A 16,839-nucleotide genomic window follows, 5' to 3' on the forward strand; every position below is an offset into this window, starting at 1 on the left:
TGAATATCCACTTTTTAAACCCTCACAGGGAACAAAATTGCCATTTTTACAGAGTTTTGCTTACTCAGAAGCTTTAATTTTGACCCATCCCAGGCACAGACATGACTTTAAACACATTTATTTTAGTTGAAAATTGATAATTCACATCCAACCGCAATTTACAGCCAAAAGATTAAATGTTAAAATTTCATCGAAATTGACCATTTTGGGAACGTTCGACAGCTCCGCGGTAATCGTTTTTGGGCAGAAAATTGATTTTTTGGACTGTACCTAAAATGATTCAAAATGTCAATTGGATCGTGCCTCATGTCGAATAACCACTTTTTAAACCCTCACAGTGACCAAAATTGCCATTTTTACAGAGTTTTGCTTACTCGAAAGCTTTAATTTTGACCAATTTCAGGCACAGAAATGACTTTAAAAACATTTATTTTAGTTGAAAAAGTAATAATTCACATCCAACATTAATTTACAGCCAAAAGATTCAATGTTAAAATTTCATAAAAATTGACCATTTTGGGAACGTTCGACAGCTCCGCGGTCATCGTTTTTTGGCAGAAAATTGATTTTTTGGGCTGTACCTACAATGATTCAAAATGTCATTTGGATTGTGAATCATGTTGAATAACCACTTTTTAAACCCTCACAGGGACCAAAATTGCCAATTTTTACAGAGTTTTGCTTACTCAGAAGCTTCAATTTTGGCCAATTTCAGGCACAGAAATGACTTTAAACACATTTATTTTAGTTGAAAAAGTAATAATTCACATCCAACATTCATTTACAGCCAAAAGATTTAATGTTAAAATTTCATCGAAATTGACCATTTTGGGAACGTTCGACAGCTCCGCGGTAATCGTTTTTCGGCAGAAAATTGATTTTTTGGACTGTACCTAAAATGATTCAAAATGTCAATTGGATCGTGCCTCATGTTGATTATCCACTTTTTAAACCCTCACAGGGAACAAAATTGCCATTTTCACAGAGTTTTGCTTACTCAGAAGCTTTAATTTTGACCCATCCCAGGCACAGAAATGACTTTAAACACATTTATTTTAGTTGGAAAATTGATAATTCACATCCAACCGCAATTTACAGCCAAAAGATTAAATGTTAAAATTTCATCGAAATTGACCATTTTGGGAACGTTCGACAGCTCCGCGGTCATCGTTTTTCGGCAGAAAATTGATTTTTTGGGCTGTACCTACAATGATTCAAAATGTCAATTGGATCGTGAATCATGTTCAATAACCACTTTTTAAACCCTCACAGGGACCAAAATTGCCATTTTTACAGAGTTTTGCTTACTCAGAAGCTTCAATTTTGACCAATTTCAGGCACAGAAATGACTTTAAACACATTTATTTTAGTTGAAAAAGTAATAATTCACATCCAACATTAATTTACAGCCAAAAGATTCAATGTTAAAATTTCATCGAAATTGACCATTTTGGGAACGTTCAACAGCTCCGCGGTAATCGTTTTTCGGCAGAAAATTGATTTTTTGGACTGTACCTAAAATGATTCAAAATGTCAATTGGATCGTGCCTCATGTTGAATAACCACTTTTTAAACTCTGACAGTGACCAAAATTGCCATTTTTACAGAGAAGCTTCAATTTTGACCAATTTCAGGCACAGAAATTACTTTAAACACATTTATTTTAGTTGATAAAGTAATAATTCACATCCAACAGCAATTTACAGCCAAAATATTAAATGTTAAAATTTCATCGAAATTGACCATTTTGGGAACGTTCAACAGCTCCGCGGTCATCGTTTTTCGGCAGAAAATTGAATTTTTGGACTGTACCTAAAATGATTCAAAATGTCAATTGGATCGTGCCTCACGTTGAATAACCACTTTTTAAACCCTCACAGGGACCAAAATTGCCATTTTTACAGAGTTTTGCTTACTCAGAAGCTTCAATTTTGACCAATGTCAGGCACAGAAATGACTTTAAACACATTTATTTTAGTTGAAAAAGTAATAATTCACATCCAACATTAATTTACAGCCAAAAGATTCAATGTTAAAATTTCATCGAAATTGACCATTTTGGGAACGTTCAACAGCTCCGCGGTAATCGTTTTTCGGCAGAAAATTGATTTTTTGGACTGTACCTAAAATGATTCAAAATGTCAATTGGATCGTGCCTCATGTTGAATAACCACTTTTTAAACTCTGACAGTGACCAAAATTGCCATTTTTACAGAGTTTTGCTTACTCAGAAGCTTCAATTTTGACCAATTTCAGGCACAGAAATGACTTTAAACACATTTATTGTAGTTGAAAAAGTAATAATTCACATCCAACATTAATTTACAGCCAGAAGATTAAATGTTAAAATTTCATCGAAATTGACCATTTTGGGAACGTTCAACAGCTCCGCGGTAATCGTTTTTCGGCAGAAAATTGATCTTTTGGACTGTACCTAAAATGATTCAAAATGTCGATTGGATCGTGCCTCATGTTGAATAACCACTTTTTAAACTCTCACGTGACCAAAATTGCCATTTTTACAGAGTTTTGCTTACTCACAAGGTTCAATTTTGACCAATTTCAGGCACAGAAATGACTTTAAACACATTTATTTTAGTTAAAAAAGTAATAATTCACATCCAACATTAATTTACAGCCAGAAGATTAAATGTTAAAATTTCATCGAAATTGACCATTTTGGGAACGTTCAACAGCTCCGCGGTAATCGTTTTTCGGCAGAAAATTGATCTTTTGGACTGTACCTAAAATGATTCAAAATGTCGATTGGATCGTGCCTCATGTTGAATAACCACTTTTTAAACTCTCACGTGACCAAAATTGCCATTTTTACAGGGTTTTGCTTACTCAGAAGGTTCAATTTTGACCAATTTCAGGCACAGAAATGACTTTAAACACATTTATTTTAGTTAAAAAAGTAATAATTCACATCCAACATTAATTTACAGCCAAAAGATTCAATGTTAAAATTTCATCGAAATTGACCATTTTGGGAACGTTCGACAGCTCCGCGGTCATCGTTTTTTGGCAGAAAATTGATTTTTTGGGCTGTACCTAAAATGATTCAAAATGTCAATTGGATCGTGCCTCATGTCGAATAACCACTTTTTAAACCCTCACAGTGACCAAAATTGCCATTTTTACAGAGTTTTGCTTACTCGAAAGCTTTAATTTTGACCAATTTCAGGCACAGAAATGACTTTAAAAACATTTATTTTAGTTGAAAAAGTAATAATTCACATCCAACATTAATTTACAGCCAAAAGATTCAATGTTAAAATTTCATAGAAATTGACCATTTTGGGAACGTTCGACAGCTCCGCGGTCATCGTTTTTTGGCAGAAAATTGATTTTTTGGGCTGTACCTACAATGATTCAAAATGTCATTTGGATTGTGAATCATGTTGAATAACCACTTTTTAAACCCTCACAGGGACCAAAATTGCCAATTTTTACAGAGTTTTGCTTACTCAGAAGCTTCAATTTTGGCCAATTTCAGGCACAGAAATGACTTTAAACACATTTATTTTAGTTGAAAAAGTAATAATTCACATCCAACATTCATTTACAGCCAAAAGATTTAATGTTAAAATTTCATCGAAATTGACCATTTTGGGAACGTTCGACAGCTCCGCGGTAATCGTTTTTCAGCAGAAAATTGATTTTTTGGACTGTACCTAAAATGATTCAAAATGTCAATTGGATCGTGCCTCATGTTGAATAACCACTTTTTAAACTCTCACGTGACCAAAATTGCCATTTTTACAGAGTTTTGCTTACTCAGAAGGTTCAATTTTGACCAATTTCAGGCACAGAAATGACTTTAAACACATTTATTTTAGTTAAAAAAGTAATAATTCACATCCAACATTAATTTACAGCCAAAAGATTCAATGTTAATATTTCATCGAAATTGACCATTTTGGGAACGTTCGACAGCTCTGCGGTCCTCGTTTTTTGGCAGAAAATTAATTTTTTGGACTGTACCTAAAATGATTCAAAATGTCAATTGGATCGTGCCTCATGTTGAATATCCACTTTTTAAACCCTCACAGGGAAAAAAATTGCCATTTTTACAGAGTTTTGCTTACTCAGAAGCTTTAATTTTGACCAATTTCACGCCCAGAAATTACTTTAAACACATTTTTTTTAGTTGATAAAGTAATAATTCACATCCAACAGCAATTTACAGCCAGAAGATTAAATGTTAAAATTTCATCGAAATTGACCATTTTGGGAACGTTCGACAGCTCCGCGGTCATCGTTTTTCGGAAGAAAATTGAATTTTTGGACTGTACCTACAATGATTCACAATGTTAATTGGATCGTGCCTCATGTTGAATAACCACTTTTTAAACCCTCACAGGGACCAAAATTGCCATTTTTACAGAGTTTTGCTTACTCAGAAGCTTCAATTTTGGCCAATTTCAGGCACAGAAATGACTTTAAACACATTTATTTTAGTTGAAAAAGTAATAATTCACATCCAACATTCATTTACAGCCAAAAGATTCAATGTTAAAATTTCATCGAAATTAACCATTTTGGGAACGTTCGACAGCTCCGCGGTCATCGTTTTTCGGGAGAAAATTTATTTTTTGGAATGTACCTAAAATGATTCAAAATGTCAATTGAATCGTGCCTCATGTTGAATAACCACTTTTTAAACCCTCACAGGGACCAAAATTGGAATTTTTACAGAGATTTGCTTACTCAGTAGCTTTAATTATGACCAATTTCACGCACAGAAATTACTTTAAACACATTTATTTTAGTTGAAAAAGTAATAATTCACATCCAACATTAATTTACAGCCAAAAGATTCAATGTTAAAATTTCATAGAAATTGACCATTTTGGGAACGTTCGACAGCTCCGCGGTCATCGTTTTTTGGCAGAAAATTGATTTTTTGGGCTGTACCTATAATGATTCAAAATGTCATTTGGATTGTGAATCATGTTGAATAACCACTTTTTAAACCCTCACAGGGACCAAAATTGCCATTTTTACAGAGTTTTGCTTACTCAGAAGCTTCAATTTTGACCAATTTCAGGCACAGAAATGACTTTAAAAACATTTATTTTAGTTGAAAAAGTAATAATTCACATCCAACATTAATTTACAGCCAAAAGATTCAATGTTAAAATTTCATAGAAATTGACCATTTTGGGAACGTTCGACAGCTCCGCGGTCATCGTTTTTCGGCAGAAAATTGATTTTTTGGACTGTACCTAAAATGATTCAAAATGTCAATTGGATCGTGCCTCATGTTGAATAACCACTTTTTAAACTCTCACAGTGACCAAAATTGCCATTTTTACAGAGTTTTGCTAACTCAGAAGCTTCAATTTTGACCAATTTCAGGCACAGAAATGACTTTAAACACATTTATTTTAGTTGAAAAAGTAATAATTCACATCCAACATTAATTTACAGCCAAAAGATTCAATGTTAAAATTTCATCGAAATTGACCATTTTGGGAACATTCGACAGCTCTGCGGTCATCGTTTTTCGGCAGAAAATTAAATGTTTTGGACTGTACCTACAATGATTCAAAATGTCAATTGGATCGTGCCTCATGTTGAATAACCACTTTTTAAACTCTCACAGCGACCAAAATTGCCATTTTTACAGAGTTTTGCTTACTCAGAAGCTTCAATTTTGACCAATGTCAGGCACAGAAATGACTTTAAACACATTTATTTTAGTTGAAAAAGTAATAATTCACATCCAACATTAATTTACAGCCAAAAGATTCAATGTTAAAATTTCATCGAAATTGACCATTTTGGGAACGTTCGACAGCTCCGCGGTCATCGTTTTTAGGCAGAAAATTGATTTTTTTGGACTGTACCTAAAATGATTCAAAATGTCAATTAGATCGTGCCTCATGTTGAATAACCACTTTTTAAACCCTCACAGGGACCAAAATTGCCATTTTTACAGAGTTTTGCTTACTCAGAAGCTTCAATTTTGACCAATTTCAGGCACAGAAATGACTTTAAACACATTTATTGTAGTTGAAAAAGTAATAATTCACATCCAACATTAATTTACAGCCAAAAGATTCAATGTTAAAATTTCATCGAAATTGACCATTTTGGGAACGTTCGACAGCTCTGCGGTCATGGTTTTTCGGCAGAAAATTAATTTTTTGGACTGTACCTAAAATGATTCAAAATGTCAATTGGATCGTGCCTCATGTTGAATATCCACTTTTTAAACCCTCACAGGGAACAAAATTGCCATTTTTACAGAGTTTTGCTTACTCAGAAGCTTTAATTTTGACCCATCCCAGGCACAGAAATGACTTTAAACACATTTATTTTAGTTGAAAATTGATAATTCACATCCAACCGCAATTTACAGCCAAAAGATTAAATGTTAAAATTTCATCGAAATTGACCATTTTGGGAACGTTCGACAGCTCCGCGGTAATCGTTTTTGGGCAGAAAATTGATTTTTTGGACTGTACCTAAAATGATTCAAAATGTCAATTGGATCGTGCCTCATGTCGAATAACCACTTTTTAAACCCTCACAGTGACCAAAATTGCCATTTTTACAGAGTTTTGCTTACTCGAAAGCTTTAATTTTGACCAATTTCAGGCACAGAAATGACTTTAAAAACATTTATTTTAGTTGAAAAAGTAATAATTCACATCCAACATTAATTTACAGCCAAAAGATTCAATGTTAAAATTTCATAGAAATTGACCATTTTGGGAACGTTCGACAGCTCCGCGGTCATCGTTTTTTGGCAGAAAATTGATTTTTTGGGCTGTACCTACAATGATTCAAAATGTCATTTGGATTGTGAATCATGTTGAATAACCACTTTTTAAACCCTCACAGGGACCAAAATTGCCAATTTTTACAGAGTTTTGCTTACTCAGAAGCTTCAATTTTGGCCAATTTCAGGCACAGAAATGACTTTAAACACATTTATTTTAGTTGAAAAAGTAATAATTCACATCCAACATTCATTTACAGCCAAAAGATTTAATGTTAAAATTTCATCGAAATTGACCATTTTGGGAACGTTCGACAGCTCCGCGGTAATCGTTTTTCGGCAGAAAATTGATTTTTTGGACTGTACCTAAAATGATTCAAAATGTCAATTGGATCGTGCCTCATGTTGAATAACCACTTTTTAAACTCTCACGTGACCAAAATTGCCATTTTTACAGAGTTTTGCTTACTCAGAAGCTTTAATTTTGACCAATTTCACGCCCAGAAATTACTTTAAACACATTTTTTTTAGTTGATAAAGTAATAATTCACATCCAACAGCAATTTACAGCCAGAAGATTAAATGTTAAAATTTCATCGAAATTGACCATTTTGGGAACGTTCGACAGCTCCGCGGTCATCGTTTTTCGGAAGAAAATTGAATTTTTGGACTGTACCTACAATGATTCACAATGTTAATTGGATCGTGCCTCATGTTGAATAACCACTTTTTAAACCCTCACAGGGACCAAAATTGCCATTTTTACAGAGTTTTGCTTACTCAGAAGCTTCAATTTTGGCCAATTTCAGGCACAGAAATGACTTTAAACACATTTATTTTAGTTGAAAAAGTAATAATTCACATCCAACATTCATTTACAGCCAAAAGATTCAATGTTAAAATTTCATCGAAATTAACCATTTTGGGAACGTTCGACAGCTCCGCGGTCATCGTTTTTCGGGAGAAAATTTATTTTTTGGAATGTACCTAAAATGATTCAAAATGTCAATTGAATCGTGCCTCATGTTGAATAACCACTTTTTAAACCCTCACAGGGACCAAAATTGGAATTTTTACAGAGATTTGCTTACTCAGTAGCTTTAATTATGACCAATTTCACGCACAGAAATTACTTTAAACACATTTATTTTAGTTGAAAAAGTAATAATTCACATCCAACATTAATTTACAGCCAAAAGATTCAATGTTAAAATTTCATAGAAATTGACCATTTTGGGAACGTTCGACAGCTCCGCGGTCATCGTTTTTTGGCAGAAAATTGATTTTTTGGGCTGTACCTATAATGATTCAAAATGTCATTTGGATTGTGAATCATGTTGAATAACCACTTTTTAAACCCTCACAGGGACCAAAATTGCCATTTTTACAGAGTTTTGCTTACTCAGAAGCTTCAATTTTGACCAATTTCAGGCACAGAAATGACTTTAAACACATTTATTTTAGTTGAAAAAGTAATAATTCACATCCAACATTAATTTACAGCCAAAAGATTCAATGTTAAAATTTCATCGAAATTGACCATTTTGGGAACATTCGACAGCTCTGCGGTCATCGTTTTTCGGCAGAAAATTAAATGTTTTGGACTGTACCTACAATGATTCAAAATGTCAATTGGATCGTGCCTCATGTTGAATAACCACTTTTTAAACTCTCACAGCGACCAAAATTGCCATTTTTACAGAGTTTTGCTTACTCAGAAGCTTCAATTTTGACCAATGTCAGTCACAGAAATGACTTTAAACACATTTATTTTAGTTGAAAAAGTAATAATTCACATCCAACATTAATTTACAGCCAAAAGATTCAATGTTAAAATTTCATCGAAATTGACCATTTTGGGAACGTTCGACAGCTCCGCGGTAATCGTTTTTAGGCAGAAAATTGATTTTTTTTGGACTGTACCTAAAATGATTCAAAATGTCAATTAGATCGTGCCTCATGTTGAATAACCACTTTTTAAACCCTCACAGGGACCAAAATTGCCATTTTTACAGAGTTTTGCTTACTCAGAAGCTTCAATTTTGACCAATTTCAGGCACAGAAATGACTTTAAACACATTTTTTTTTAGTTGATAAAGTAATAATTCACATCCAACAGCAATTCACAGCCAAAATATTAAATGTTAAAATGTCATCAAAATTGACCATTTTGGGAACGTTCGACAGCTCCGCGGTCATCGTTTTTCGGAAGAAAATTGAATTTTTGGACTGTACCTACAATGAATCACAATGTCAATTGGATCGTGCCTTATGTTGAATAACCACTTTTTAAACCCTCACAGGGACCAAAATTGCCATTTTTACAGAGTTTTGCTTACTCAGAAGCTTCAATTTTGACCAATTTCAGGCACAGAAATGACTTTAAACACATTTATTTTAGTTGAAAAAGTAATAATTCACATCCAACATTAATTTACAGCCAAAAGATTCAATGTTAAAATTTCATCGAAATTGACAATTTTGGGAACGTTCGACAGCTCCGCGGTAATCGTTTTTCGGCAGAAAATTGATTTTTTGGACTGTACCTAAAATGATTCAAAATGTCAATTGGATCGTGCCTCATGTTGAATATCCACTTTTTAAACCCTCACAGGGAACAAAATTGCCATTTTCACAGAGTTTTGCTTACTCAGAAGCTTTATTTTTGACCCATCCCAGGCACAGAAATGACTTTAAACACATTTATTTTAGTTGAAAAATTGATAATTCACATCCAACCGCAATTTACAGCCAAAAGATTAAATGTTAAAATTTCATCGAAATTGACCATTTTGGGAACGTTCGACAGCTCCGCGGTCATCGTTTTTCGGCAGAAAATTGATTTTTTGGGCTGTACCTACAATGATTCAAAATGTCAATTGGATCGTGAATCATGTTCAATAACCACTTTTTAAACCCTCACAGGGACCAAAATTGCCATTTTTACAGAGTTTTGCTTACTCAGAAGCTTCAATTTTGACCAATTTCAGGCACAGAAATGACTTTAAACACATTTATTTTAGTTGAAAAAGTAATAATTCACATCCAACATTAATTTACAGCCAAAAGATTCAATGTTAAAATTTCATCGAAATTGACCATTTTGGGAACGTTCAACAGCTCCGCGGTAATCGTTTTTTGGCAGAAAATTGATTTTTTGGACTGTACCTAAAATGATTCAAAATGTCAATTGGATCGTGCCTCATGTTGAATAACCACTTTTTAAACTCTCACAGTGACCAAAATTGCCATTTTTACAGAGTTTTGCTTACTCAGAAGCTTCAATTTTGACCAATTTCAGGCACAGAAATGACTTTAAACACATTTATTTTAGTTAAAAAAGTAATAATTCACATCCAACAATAATTTACAGCCAGAAGATTAAATGTTGAAATTTCATCGAAATTGACCATTTTGGGAACGTTCAACAGCTCCGCGGTAATCGTTTTTCGGCAGAAAATTGATCTTTTGGACTGTACCTAAAATTATTCAAAATGTCGATTGGATCATGCCTCATGTTGAATAACCACTTTTTAAACTCTCACGTGACCAAAATTGCCATTTTTACAGAGTTTTGCTTACTCAGAAGGTTCAATTTTGACCAATTTCAGGCACAGAAATGACTTTAAACACATTTATTTTAGTTAAAAAAGTAATAATTCACATCCAACATTAATTTACAGCGAAAAGATTCAATGTTAAAATTTCATCGAAATTGACCATTTTGGGAACGTTCGACAGCTCTGCGGTCATCGTTTTTCGGCAGAAAATTAATTTTTTGGACTGTACCTAAAATGATTCAAAATGTCAATTGGATCGTGCCTCATGTTGAATATCCACTTTTTAAACCCTCACAGGGACCAATTTTGGAATTTTTACAGAGTTTTGCTTACTCAGTAGCTTTAATTATGACCAATTTCACGCCCAGAAATTACTTTAAACACATTTTTTTTGTTGATAAAGTAATAATTCACATCCAACAGCAATTTACAGCCAAAATATTAAATGTTAAAATTTCATCGAAATTGACCATTTTGGGAACGTTCAACAGCTCCGCGGTCATCGTTTTTTGGCAGAAAATTGAATTTTTGGACTGTACCTAAAATGATTCAAAATGTCAATTGGATCGTGCCTCACGTTGAATAACCACTTTTTAAATCCTCACAGGGACCAAAATTGCCATTTTTACAGAGTTTTGCTTACTCAGAAGCTTCAATTTTGACCAATGTCAGGCACAGAAATGACTTTAAACACATTTATTTTAGTTGAAAAAGTAATAATTCACATCCAACATTAATTTACAGCCAAAAGATTCAATGTTAACATGTCATCGAAATTGACCATTTTGGGAACGTTCGACAGCTCCGCGGTAATCGTTTTTCGGCAGAAAATTGATTTTTTGGACTGTACCTAAAATGATTCAAAATGTCAATTGGATCGTGCCTCATGTTGAATAACCACTTTTTAAACCCTCACAGTGACCAAAATTGCCATTTTTACAGAGTTTTGCTTACTCAAAAGCTTTAATTTTGACCAATTTCACGCACAGAAACTACTTTAAACACATTTATTTTAGTTGAAAAAGTAATAATTCACATCCAACATGAATTTACAGCCAAAAGATTCAATGTTAAAATTTCATCAAAATTGACCATTTTGGGAACGTTCGACAGCTCCGCGGTAATCGTTTTTCGGCAGAAGATTGATTTTTTGGACTGTACCTAAAGTGATTCAAAATGTCAATTGGATCGTGCCTCATGTTGAATAACCATTTTTTAAACTCTCACAGTGACCAAAATTGCCATTTTTACAGAGTTTTGCTTACTCAGAAGCTTCAATTTTGACCAATTTCAGGCACAGAAATGACTTTAAACACATTTATTGTAGTTGAAAAAGTAATAATTCACATCCAACATTAATTTACAGCCAAAAGATTCAATGTTAAAATTTCATCGATATTGACCATTTTGGGAACGTTCGACAGCTCTGCGGTCATCGTTTTTCGGCAGAAAATTAATTTTTTGGACTGTACCTAAAATGATTCAAAATGTCAATTGGATCGTGCCTCATGTTGAATATCCACTTTTTAAACCCTCACAGGGAACAAAATTGCCATTTTTACAGAGTTTTGCTTACTCAGAAGCTTCAATTTTGACCAATTTCAGGCACAGAAATGACTTTAAAAACATTTATTTTAGTTGAAAAAGTAATAATTCACATCCAACATTAATTTACAGCCAAAAGATTCAATGTTAAAATTTCATAGAAATTGACCATTTTGGGAACGTTCGACAGCTCCGCGGTCATCGTTTTTCGGCAGAAAATTGATTTTTTTGGACTGTACCTAAAATGATTCAAAATGTCAATTGGATCGTGCCTCATGTTGAATGACCACTTTTTAAACTCTCACAGTGACCAAAATTGCCATTTTTACAGAGTTTTGCTAACTCAGAAGCTTCAATTTTGACCAATTTCAGGCACAGAAATGACTTTAAACACATTTATTTTAGTTGAAAAAGTAATAATTCACATCCAACATTAATTTACAGCCAAAAGATTCAATGTTAAAATTTCATCGAAATTGACCATTTTGGGAACATTCGACAGCTCTGCGGTCATCGTTTTTCAGCAGAAAATTAAATGTTTTGGACTGTACCTACAATGATTCAAAATGTCAATTGGATCGTGCCTCATGTTGAATAACCACTTTTTAAACTCTCACAGTGACCAAAATTGCCATTTTTACAGAGTTTTGCTTACTCAGAAGCTTCAATTTTGACCAATGTCAGGCACAGAAATGACTTTAAACACATTTATTTTAGTTGAAAAAGTAATAATTCACATCCAACATTAATTTACAGCCAAAAGATTCAATGTTAAAATTTCATCGAAATTGACCATTTTGGGAACGTTCGACAGCTCCGCGGTCATCGTTTTTCGGAAGAAAATTGAATTTTTGGACTGTACCTACAATGAATCACAATGTCAATTGGATCGTGCCTCATGTTGAATAACCACTTTTTAAACCCTCACAGGGACCAAAATTGCCATTTTTACAGAGTTTTGCTTACTCAGAAGCTTCAATTTTGACCAATTTCAGGCACAGAAATGACTTTAAACACATTTATTTTAGTTGAAAAAGTAATAATTCACATCCAACATTAATTTACAGCCAAAAGATTCAATGTTAAAATTTCATCGAAATTGACAATTTTGGGAACGTTCGACAGCTCCGCGGTAATCGTTTTTCGGCAGAAAATTGATTTTTTGGACTGTACCTAAAATGATTCAAAATGTCAATTGGATCGTGCCTCATGTTGAATATCCACTTTTTAAACCCTCACAGGGAACAAAATTGCCATTTTCACAGAGTTTTGCTTACTCAGAAGCTTTAATTTTGACCCATCCCAGGCACAGAAATGACTTTAAACACATTTATTTTAGTTGAAAAATTGATAATTCACATCCAACCGCAATTTACAGCCAAAAGATTAAATGTTAAAATTTCATCGAAATTGACCATTTTGGGAACGTTCGACAGCTCCGCGGTCATCGTTTTTTGGCAGAAAATTGATTTTTTGGGCTGTACCTACAATGATTCAAAATGTCATTTGGATTGTGAATCATGTTGAATAACCACTTTTTAAACCCTCACAGGGACCAAAATTGCCAATTTTTACAGAGTTTTGCTTACTCAGAAGCTTCAATTTTGGCCAATTTCAGGCACAGAAATGACTTTAAACACATTTATTTTAGTTGAAAAAGTAATAATTCACATCCAACATTCATTTACAGCCAAAAGATTTAATGTTAAAATTTCATCGAAATTGACCATTTTGGGAACGTTCGACAGCTCCGCGGTAATCGTTTTTCGGCAGAAAATTGATTTTTTGGACTGTACCTAAAATGATTCAAAATGTCAATTGGATCGTGCCTCATGTTGAATAACCACTTTTTAAACTCTCACGTGACCAAAATTGCCATTTTTACAGAGTTTTGCTTACTCAGAAGGTTCAATTTTGACCAATTTCAGGCACAGAAATGACTTTAAACACATTTATTTTAGTTAAAAAAGTAATAATTCACATCCAACATTAATTTACAGCCAAAAGATTCAATGTTAATATTTCATCGAAATTGACCATTTTGGGAACGTTCGACAGCTCTGCGGTCATCGTTTTTTGGCAGAAAATTAATTTTTTGGACTGTACCTAAAATGATTCAAAATGTCAATTGGATCGTGCCTCATGTTGAATATCCACTTTTTAAACCCTCACAGGGACCAAAATTGCCATTTTTACAGAGTTTTGCTTACTCAGAAGCTTCAATTTTGGCCAATTTCAGGCACAGAAATGACTTTAAACACATTTATTTTAGTTGAAAAAGTAATAATTCACATCCAACAGCAATTTACAGCCAGAAGATTAAATGTTAAAATTTCATCGAAATTGACCATTTTGGGAACGTTCGACAGCTCCGCGGTCATCGTTTTTTGGAAGAAAATTGAATTTTTGGACTGTACCTACAATGATTCACAATGTTAATTGGATCGTGCCTCATGTTGAATAACCACTTTTTAAACCCTCACAGGGACCAAAATTGCCATTTTTACAGAGTTTTGCTTACTCAGAAGCTTCAATTTTGGCCAATTTCAGGCACAGAAATGACTTTAAACACATTTATTTTAGTTGAAAAAGTAATAATTCACATCCAACATTCATTTACAGCCAAAAGATTCAATGTTAAAATTTCATCGAAATTAACCATTTTGGGAACGTTCGACAGCTCCGCGGTCATCGTTTTTCGGGAGAAAATTTATTTTTTGGAATGTACCTAAAATGATTCAAAATGTCAATTGAATCGTGCCTCATGTTGAATAACCACTTTTTAAACCCTCACAGGGACCAAAATTGGAATTTTTACAGAGATTTGCTTACTCAGTAGCTTTAATTATGACCAATTTCACGCACAGAAATTACTTTAAACACATTTATTTTAGTTGAAAAAGTAATAATTCACATCCAACATTAATTTACAGCCAAAAGATTCAATGTTAAAATTTCATAGAAATTGACCATTTTGGGAACGTTCGACAGCTCCGCGGTCATCGTTTTTTGGCAGAAAATAGATTTTTTGGGCTGTACCTATAATGATTCAAAATGTCATTTGGATTGTGAATCATGTTGAATAACCACTTTTTAAACCCTCACAGGGACCAAAATTGCCATTTTTACAGAGTTTTGCTTACTCAGAAGCTTCAATTTTGACCAATTTCAGGCACAGAAATGACTTTAAAAACATTTATTTTAGTTGAAAAAGTAATAATTCACATCCAACATTAATTTACAGCCAAAAGATTCAATGTTAAAATTTCATAGAAATTGACCATTTTGGGAACGTTCGACAGCTCCGCGGTCATCGTTTTTCGGCAGAAAATTGATTTTTTGGACTGTACCTAAAATGATTCAAAATGTCAATTGGATCGTGCCTCATGTTGAATAACCACTTTTTAAACTCTCACAGTGACCAAAATTGCCATTTTTACAGAGTTTTGCTAACTCAGAAGCTTCAATTTTGACCAATTTCAGGCACAGAAATGACTTTAAACACATTTATTTTAGTTGAAAAAGTAATAATTCACATCCAACATTAATTTACAGCCAAAAGATTCAATGTTAAAATTTCATCGAAATTGACCATTTTGGGAACATTCGACAGCTCTGCGGTCATCGTTTTTCGGCAGAAAATTAAATGTTTTGGACTGTACCTACAATGATTCAAAATGTCAATTGGATCGTGCCTCATGTTGAATAACCACTTTTTAAACTCTCACAGCGACCAAAATTGCCATTTTTACAGAGTTTTGCTTACTCAGAAGCTTCAATTTTGACCAATGTCAGGCACAGAAATGACTTTAAACACATTTATTTTAGTTGAAAAAGTAATAATTCACATCCAACATTAATTTACAGCCAAAAGATTCAATGTTAAAATTTCATCGAAATTGACCATTTTGGGAACGTTCGACAGCTCCGCGGTCATCGTTTTTAGGCAGAAAATTGATTTTTTTGGACTGTACCTAAAATGATTCAAAATGTCAATTAGATCGTGCCTCATGTTGAATAACCACTTTTTAAACCCTCACAGGGACCAAAATTGCCATTTTTACAGAGTTTTGCTTACTCAGAAGCTTCAATTTTGACCAATTTCAGGCACAGAAATGACTTTAAACACATTTATTGTAGTTGAAAAAGTAATAATTCACATCCAACATTAATTTACAGCCAAAAGATTCAATGTTAAAATTTCATCGAAATTGACCATTTTGGGAACGTTCGACAGCTCTGCGGTCATCGTTTTTCGGCAGAAAATTAATTTTTTGGACTGTACCTAAAATGATTCAAAATGTCAATTGGATCGTGCCTCATGTTGAATATCCACTTTTTAAACCCTCACAGGGAACAAAATTGCCATTTTTACAGAGTTTTGCTTACTCAGAAGCTTTAATTTTGACCCATCCCAGGCACAGAAATGACTTTAAACACATTTATTGTAGTTGAAAATTGATAATTCACATCCAACCGCAATTTACAGCCAAAAGATTAAATGTTAAAATTTCATCGAAATTGACCATTTTGGGAACGTTCGACAGCTCCGCGGTAATCGTTTTTGGGCAGAAAATTGATTTTTTGGACTGTACCTAAAATGATTCAAAATGTCAATTGGATCGTGCCTCATGTCGAATAACCACTTTTTAAACCCTCACAGTGACCAAAATTGCCATTTTTACAGAGTTTTGCTTACTCGAAAGCTTTAATTTTGACCAATTTCAGGCACAGAAATGACTTTAAAAACATTTATTTTAGTTGAAAAAGTAATAATTCACATCCAACATTAATTTACAGCCAAAAGATTCAATGTTAAAATTTCATAGAAATTGACCATTTTGGGAACGTTCGACAGCTCCGCGGTCATCGTTTTTTGGCAGAAAATTGATTTTTTGGGCTGTACCTACAATGATTCAAAATGTCATTTGGATTGTGAATCATGTTGAATAACCACTTTTTAAACCCTCACAGGGACCAAAATTGCCAATTTTTACAGAG

The sequence above is a fragment of the Lissotriton helveticus genome, chromosome 9, assembly GCF_964261635.1.
Source record: "Lissotriton helveticus chromosome 9, aLisHel1.1, whole genome shotgun sequence".
NCBI classification, from domain to species: domain Eukaryota; kingdom Metazoa; phylum Chordata; class Amphibia; order Caudata; family Salamandridae; genus Lissotriton; species Lissotriton helveticus.